We start from the raw sequence: 8,403 nt of genomic DNA, 5'->3' as shown, positions 1-8,403 counted from the left end.
TATGACTGTTGTCCCCATAAAAGAAAGTTAGAACATCAACACACACACACAGAGAGAAGACTATGTGAAGATACAAGGGGAAGCCAGCCTTCTACAAGTCAAAGAGAGAGGCTTTAGAAGAAATCAACCTTACTGATATCTTGATCTCAGACTTCTGGCCTTCAGAACTGTAATAAAACAAACTTCTGTTGTCTAAGCTACCCACTTTGTGGTACTTTGTTATGACAACCCGCGCAAACTAATACAGAACCCAAACCCATTTTGGGTGACAGGAAAATTATTTCTGGTCCATATCACGGAGCTCCATATTAAATTAAATCAGTAAGAGATGTAGATAATTGAGTAGATCACTTAATAAAGAGTAGACTATGAGGCCTTTCTTTAAGAAATGACATTTACTTAAAGGATAAATACATTTTAAAGCATACAGATTTAAAATTAAAGCATTAGATAATATTCTAAAAATGTTATAACTTCCATAAGCAGGAATTGCATGCAGCCTTCATTGCATTTCTTTCAAAACATGGTCTTGCAGTTGGACTAAGGTAGTCAGATAAGGCTCTTGAGAGAATGATAAAAAAAAAAAAAGACCCAATCTTTATGATCTGCTATTTAAGGGACCACTGTTTATCAGTTCTGAAGCAGTCAGTCCTTTTCCTTTTAAGATGAAACAGTAAACACGTGAATCACTCTCTTGACAGCCCTCCTAATATCAAAATATCTTTTATTTTCCCTGGTTGCCAGTCCTACTAAGGTTTATAAAATGTTTTGAAGCATTTAAAGGTCTCATATGGAACATACAAGTTTCTCATTTGTTGAATGCACCTAAGAAGATAAGTGTGGCATCACTGCAACATTTTTATAGGAAGATTATTTATTTAATGAAATAGCCCTGAGTGTAAGAGTATCTCATACATACACACGCACACATCTCAGTATCATAAACTGTAGTTCTAAAATCAAATACCCTAAAATCTATTTAAGTGAAAACTTTTTTTTTTCTCATGAGCTTTGAGTTTTCATTTTATTTTCCCATTGAGTAAACCTACAATCTTATAGAATTTTTGTTATCACTTAACAGTGCTACTTTCAAATAAAGCCATATACAAAATGCAGAGCTGAAAGTGATTCCTTCCCATTGGTCTTTCACTAAAACTTCTCTGTGCTTCAGTTTTGCAGGAAATCAAACTAATTTTCAAATACTGATATAAATAGCATATAAAATATATACCATAAAAATTCTTAAGGTATTTTTTGTGTGTCAGAAAAAATATATATCAAGATCATAATACTTTATTGTTTTAACTAAACAATTTTATTTTCACTTTTATTAACCTTTTCTGTATTTTTCTAAAATTAAATTTCTCCTGGGGCTCAGTCAGTTAAGCTCAGGTCGTGATCTCACAGTTTGTGAGTTCAAGCCCCTAATCAGGCTCATTGCTGACAGGAGGGAGCCTGCTTTGGATCCTCTGTCTCCCTCACTTTCTGGCCCTCCCTCACTCATGCTCACGGGAGTTCTTGGGTGCTGTATCTCTCTCAAAAATAAATAAACATCTGGGTAACCTGGGTGGCTCAGTGGGTTAAGCATCTGACTTCAGCTCAGGCACTGATCTCATGGCTTGTGAGTTCAAGCCCCTGTGTCAGGCTCTATGCTGACAGCTCACAGCCTGGAGCCTGCTTCTGATTCTGTGTCTCTCTTTCTCTCTGCCCCTACCCCACTTGTGCTCTCTCTCAAAAATAAATAAAAATTTTAAAAATAAACATTTAAAAAAAGGAACAAAATTAAATTAAATTTCTCCATAAGAAGATTATTACTTTTCAACATTCCCATACCCAAGTGTGCCTCCCACTACATTCTAGTCTCTTCAGAATGTTATCTCCAGCTCCTTCTCTGTGATTTTAAAAGAAAAAAAAAACATGAAATACATACTTTGTTTAGATTTGGCATTTAAATTAAGGGCATTTAATATTGTTATAATTAATTTGAAATTATAGCTCATAATAGGCATTCTAAAGTAGAATTAGAAATTCTAACCTTTATAATCTGGTATTTATTTAAATGTGTCCAAGCCACTAGACGAGCTTCTCCATTTCTTATATGTAATCAGCACTTTCAAGTGCAATGCAGGAAATGACACGTTTTACAAATTAACTGTAGTGCCTGGGTTATTCAGAATTTCTCTTACTTTACTTTTGACATTTGCTGATGTTAATTACTAATTATTAGCTTTAAAAAATAAGATCCAGTGCTCAGAAGCTATAAACTGCTCTTTGGTGAACTTACTGAACCATTTCTATGAAATCACTTAACCTCACTGTGCATTTTGTCTTACTTCCATAAGAAAATTCCTTACATAAATTAAATAAATGTGGGTTGATGTGTTTAAGACTGCTAAATAAAATGTACTAATTAATCTTATACAGAGTTTATAATTAAATCCAATACAATTTAATCATGTCTTGTATCAGCTCAAAGAAAATCCTGTGAGCAAAAATCTGTTATGGCCCTTGCTTCTAGTTTTCTAACAAGTAAAAATTTTACATTAAAGATTTATTTATATAAGTGCCTTTTTTAGATCCCTATTGACTTCACAGAAGCCAAACACAGTACCACTAGTCTCAAAAATTGTTTTAAATTTTTAATAAAAATTAATCCTACAAAATACTTACTAATAATGGAGATATTACTATATTTGCCTAATACACGAACTGACAGCTCAAGAAAGAAATGGAAGAAAAGTAAAACAACTATAAAAATGAAACTTAGATTGGAAGTAGAATTAAAGAACGAAATGCCAAAAACTGAGGTAAGGTAGAGACCCCTGGGTGGCTCAATCAGACCTTGATTTCAGCTCCTGATCTCATGGTTTGTGGGATTGAGCCCCATGTCAGGCTCTGCGTTGACAGTGTGGAGTCTGCTTGGGATTCTCTCTCTTCCTCTCTCTCTCTACCCTCCCTTGCTTGTGTTCTTTCTATCTCTCAAAAATAAATAAATAGGGGTGCCTGGGTGGCTCAGTTGGTTAAGTGTCTGACTTCTAGTTTTGGCTCAGGTCATGATCTCATTGTTCATGAGTTTGAGTCTCATGCAAGGCTCTGTGCTGGCAGCACGGAGCCTGCTTGGGATTCTTTTTTTCCCTTTCTCTCTGCCTCTCCTTTGCTTGTGCTCTCTCTCTCTCTCTCTCTCTCTCAAAATAAATGAATAAACTTTAAGAAAACTGAAGGAAGGTAAATAGTGGATAGAAATGAAAGAAAAAGGTGGAAATTTAAATTCACATGAATAATTTGGAATTATCTGGAGAATACTTATGATATGCCAAAGATGTCAAGGAAAGAAAGCCAATGTACTCATGATTATAATTATGAGATAATCATATTGATGATAAAAAATATTTACAGTGATGATTAAAGAAAATGACCGAGAAATGAAAGACAACATGAATCCATTAACTAAAAAGAATATTCCATGTGTCAGAAAAATCTGACAAGGTCTACCAGAAAGAAGACACTGCCATATTGAGAAAACAATAGAAATAGCAGAGGTTGTATGTAAGATGTTGAAGTTTAATTTAATTTTATTTTTTTTCAATATATGAAATTTATTGTCAAATTGGTTTCCATACAACACCCAGTGCTCATCCCAAAAGACGTCCTCCCCAACCCATCACCCACCCTCCCCTCCCTCCCACCCCCCATCAACCCTCAGTTTGTTCTCAGTTTTTAAGAGTCTCTTATGCTTTGGCTCTCTCCCACTCTAACCTCTTTTTTTTTTTCCTTCCCCTCCCCCATGGGTTTCTGTTAAGTTTCTCAGGATCCACATGAGAGTGAACACATATGGTATCTGTCTTTCTCTGTATGGCTTATTTCACGTAGCATAACACTCTCCAGTTCCATCCACGTTGCTACAAAGGGCCATATTTCATTCTTTCTCATTGCCACATAGTACTCCATTGTGTATATAAACCACAATTTCTTTATCCATTCATCAGTTGATGGACACTTAGGCTCTTTCCATAATTTGGCTATTGTTGAGAGTACTGCTATAAACATTGGGGTACAAGTGCCCCTATGCATCAGTACTCCTGTATCCCTTGGATAAATTCCTAGCAGTGCTATTGCTGGGTCATAGGGTAGGTCTATTTTTCATTTTTTGAGGAACCTCCACACTGTTTTCCAGAAGGGCTGCACCAGTTTGCATTCCCACCAAAAGTGCAAAAGGGTTCCCGTTTCTCCACATCCTCTCCAGCATCTATAGTCTCCTGATTTGTTCATTTTAGCCACTCTGACTGGCATGAGGTGATATATGAGTGTGGTTTTGATTTGTATTTCCCTGATGAAGAGCAACGTTGAGCATCTTTTCATGTGCCTGTTAGACATCCGGATGTCTTCTTTAGAGAAGTGTCTATTCGTGTTTTCTGCCCATTTCTTCAATGGGTTGTTTTTCGGGTGTGGAGTTTGGTGAGCTCTTTATAGATTTTGGATACTAGCCCTTTGTCCGATATGTCATTTGCAAATATCTTTTCCCATTCCGTTGGTTGCCTTTTAGTTTTGTTGGTTGTTTCCTTTGCTGTGCAGAAGCTTTTTATCTTCATAAGGTCCCAGTAGTTCATTTTTGCTCTTAATATCCTTGCCTTTGGGATGTCTCAAGTAAGAAATCGCTACGACTGAGGTCAGAGAGGTCTTTTCCTGCTTTATCCTCTAGGGTTTTGATGGTTCGCTGTCTCACATTCAGGTCCTTCATCCATTTTGAGTTTATTTTTGTGAATGGTGTGAGAAAGTGGTCTAGTTTCAATCTTCTGCATGTTGCTGTCCAGTTCTCCCAGACCATTTGTTAAAGAGACTGTCTTGTTTCCATTGGATGTTCTTTCCTGCTTTGTCAAAGATCAGTTGGCCATACATTTGTTGTTGGATTTTTGTATTTTCATTTTCATTTTTTCCATATATCTTTTAATTTCTTCTCTAATTGCCTGGTTGACCCTTTCATTCTTTAGTAGGGTGTTCTTTAATCTCCATGCTTTTGCAGGTTTTCCAGACTTTTTCCTGTGGTTGATTTCAAGCTTCATAGCATTGTGGTCTGAAAGTATGCATGGTATGATTTCAATTCTTGTATGCTTATGAAGGGCTGTTTTATGACCCAGTATGTGATCTATCTTGGAGAATGTTCCATGTGCACTCGAGAAGAAAGTATATTCTGTTGCTTTGGGATGCAGAGTTCTAAATATATCAGTCGAGTCCATCTGATCCAATGTATCATTCAGGGCCATTGTTTCTTTATTGACCGTGTGTCTAGATGATCTATCCATTTCTGTAAGTGGAGTGTTAAAGTCCCCTGCAATTACCACATTCTTATCAATAAGGTTGCTTATGTTTGTGAGTAATTGTTTTATATATTTGAGGGCTCCCGTATAGACATTTATAATTGTTAGCTCTTCCTGATGGATAGACCCTGTGATTATTATATAATGCCCTTCTTCATCTCTTGTTACAGCCTTTAATTTAAAGTCTAGTTTGTCTGATATAAGTATGGCTACTCCAGCTCTCTTTTGACTTCCAGTGGCATGATAAATAGTTCGCCATCCCCTCACTCTCAATCTGAAGGTGTCCTCAGGTCTAAAATGAGTCTCTTGTAGGCAGCAAATAGATGGGTCTTGTTTTTTTATTCATTCTGATACCCTATGTCTTTTGGTTGGCGCATTTAGTCCATTTACATTCAGTGTTATTATAGAAAGATATGGGTTTAGAGTCATTGTGATGTCCGTAGGTTTCATGCTTGTAGCGATGTCTCTGGTACTTTGTCTCACAGGATCCCCCTTAGGATCTTTTGTAGGGCTGGGTTAGTGGTGACGAATTCCTTCAGTTTTTGTTTGTTTGGGAAGACCTTTATCTGTCCTATTCTAAATGACAGACTTGCTGGATAAAGGATTCTCGGCTGCATATTTTTTCTGTTCATCACATTGAAGATCTCCTGCCATTCCTTTCTGGCCTGCCAAGTTTCAGTAGAGAGATCGGTCACGAGTTTTATAGGTCTCCCTTTATACGTTAGAGCATGTTTATCCCTAGCTGCTTTCAGAATTTTCTCTTTATCCTTGTATTTTGCCAGTTTCACTACGATATGTCGTGCAGAAGATTGATTCAAGTGTCGTCTGAAGGGAGTTCTCTGTGCCTCTTGGATTTCAATGCCTTTTTCCTTCCCCAGATCAGGGAAGTTTTTGGCTATTATTTCTTCAAGTATACCTTCAGCACCTTTCCCTCTGTCTCTTCCTCCTCTGGAATACCAATTATGCATAGATTATTTCTCTTTAGTGCATCACTTAGTTCTCTAATTTTCCCCTCATACTCCTGGATTTTTTTATCTTTTTCTCAGCTTCTTTTTCCATAATTTTATCTTCTAGTTCACCTATTCTCTCCTCTGCCTCTTCAATCCGAGCCGTGGTCCTCTCCATTTTATTTTGCAGCTCATTAATAGCATTTTTTAGCTCCTCCTGGCTGTTCCTTAGTCCCTTGATCTCTGTAGCAATAGGTTCTCTGCTGTCCTTTATACTGTTTTCAAGCCCAGCAATTAATTTTATGACTATTATTCTAAATTCACTTTCTGTTATATTGTTTAAATCGTTTTTGATCAGTTCGTTGGCTGTCATTATTTCCTGGACGTTTTTTTGAGGGGAATTCTTCCATTTCGTCATTTTGGATTGTCCCTGGAGTGGTGCGGAACTGCGGGGCACTTCCCCTGTGTTGTCTTGAATAACTTGTGTTGGTGGGCGGGGCCGCAGTCAGACCTGATGTCTGCCCCCAGCCCACCACTGGGGCCACAGTCAGACTGGTGTGTGCCTTCTCTTTCCCTCTCCTAGGGGTGGGATTCACTGTGGGGTGGTGTGGTCCATCTGGGCTACTTGCAACTGCCAGGCTTGTGGTGCTGGGGATCTGGTGTGTTAGCTGGGGTGGATCGGCAAGGTGCAAGGGGGCGGAAGGGGCAGGCTCAGCTTGCTTTCCCTTCGGAGATCTGCTTCGGGAGGGGCCCTGCAGCACCGGGAGGGAGTCAGACCTGCTGGAGGGGATGAATCTGCAGAAGCACATCGCTGGGAGTGTGAGCAGTGCAAGCAAGTTCCCTGGCAGGAACTGGTTCCCTTTGGGATTTTGGCTGGGGGATGGGCGAGGGAGATGGTGCTGGTGAGCGCCTTGTTCCCTTGCAAGCTGAGCTCTGTCATCTGGGGCTCAACAACTCTCCCTCCCGTTGTCCTCCAGCCCTCTAGCTCTCCGAGCAGAGCTGTTAGCTTATAACCTTCCAGATGTTAAGTCCCGCTTGCTGTGAGAACACACTCTATCCAGCCCCTTCACTTTTGCAAGCCAGACTTGGGGGCTCTGCTTGGCCGGTGGGCCACCCCTCCGCCCAGGCTCCCTCCCGCCAGTCTGTGTAGCACGCACCACCTCGCTGCCCTTCCTACCCTCTTCTGTGGGCCTCTCATCTGCGCTTGGCTCCAGAGACTCCATTCTGCTAGTCTTCTGGCGGTTTTCTAGGTTATTTAGAAGGGTGTAGGTGGAATCTAAATGATCAGCAGGATGCGGTGAGCCCAGCATCCTCCTACACCGCCATCTTCCCCAGGTCCCTCTCTCTGAAGTTTAATTATAGAAATAAACAAATTATTTTTCTTGATCACTACACATTTCAGCAAAAGAAAAAGAAGATGACCTGATTAAATCTCCTTGCAAACATACTAATAACACTATTTCCTGGAAACAGAGAGTGGGAAAGCCTTTATGTATGGAATACGTTTAGCAGAATGTACGTGGAATGTACTCAGATGGCTCATGAAAAACAGCATTGAAAAATATGGATTTACATAAGATGATTTCTTGGAATAATATTATAAGGTTTGTAATTATTAGTGAATAAAATGGGGGCGTTTTATGACCAAATTAGTTTTCTGTTGTGTGACACCTTTCATGCATAACTTAGAGACTCTATACTAAATCTAGGTAAAATGTAGTCTAATGCATCAAGAAAGAATCTACAGAGCAGCACTGGCAGACTTGGACTTCTCTATCTTCTGTTTTTAAGTACGTGTATCCTTGAGATGATTAAAGCTGCTTGATATGCAGTAAGATTTATGATCTGTGTGAATCTGATTTGACAAACCAGTCTTTGTATTAACTCCAATTGGCACTGTAAGTAGAATTTTCTTTCAGTCTCAGAAATCATAATGACTAGCCATTCTTAACAAAGAAAAGGATGAAAAAATTAAGGTATGATTCCAGTATGGCTGTCTAGCTATTCTTTGTTTACAGTAGCAAAATCTTTGGTCTAAAGTAGCAAATTGTTTGTTTAAAGAAGCAGAATATGGGGACAAGTCTTTCCAATGGGATTTGGAGGAAACTGACCTAGAAACATGGGACTGGCTTATTGGATAG

Source organism: Leopardus geoffroyi, chromosome A2, assembly GCF_018350155.1.
Source record: "Leopardus geoffroyi isolate Oge1 chromosome A2, O.geoffroyi_Oge1_pat1.0, whole genome shotgun sequence".
Lineage (NCBI taxonomy): Eukaryota > Metazoa > Chordata > Mammalia > Carnivora > Felidae > Leopardus > Leopardus geoffroyi.
Note: the sequence above shows the minus strand (reverse complement) of the source record.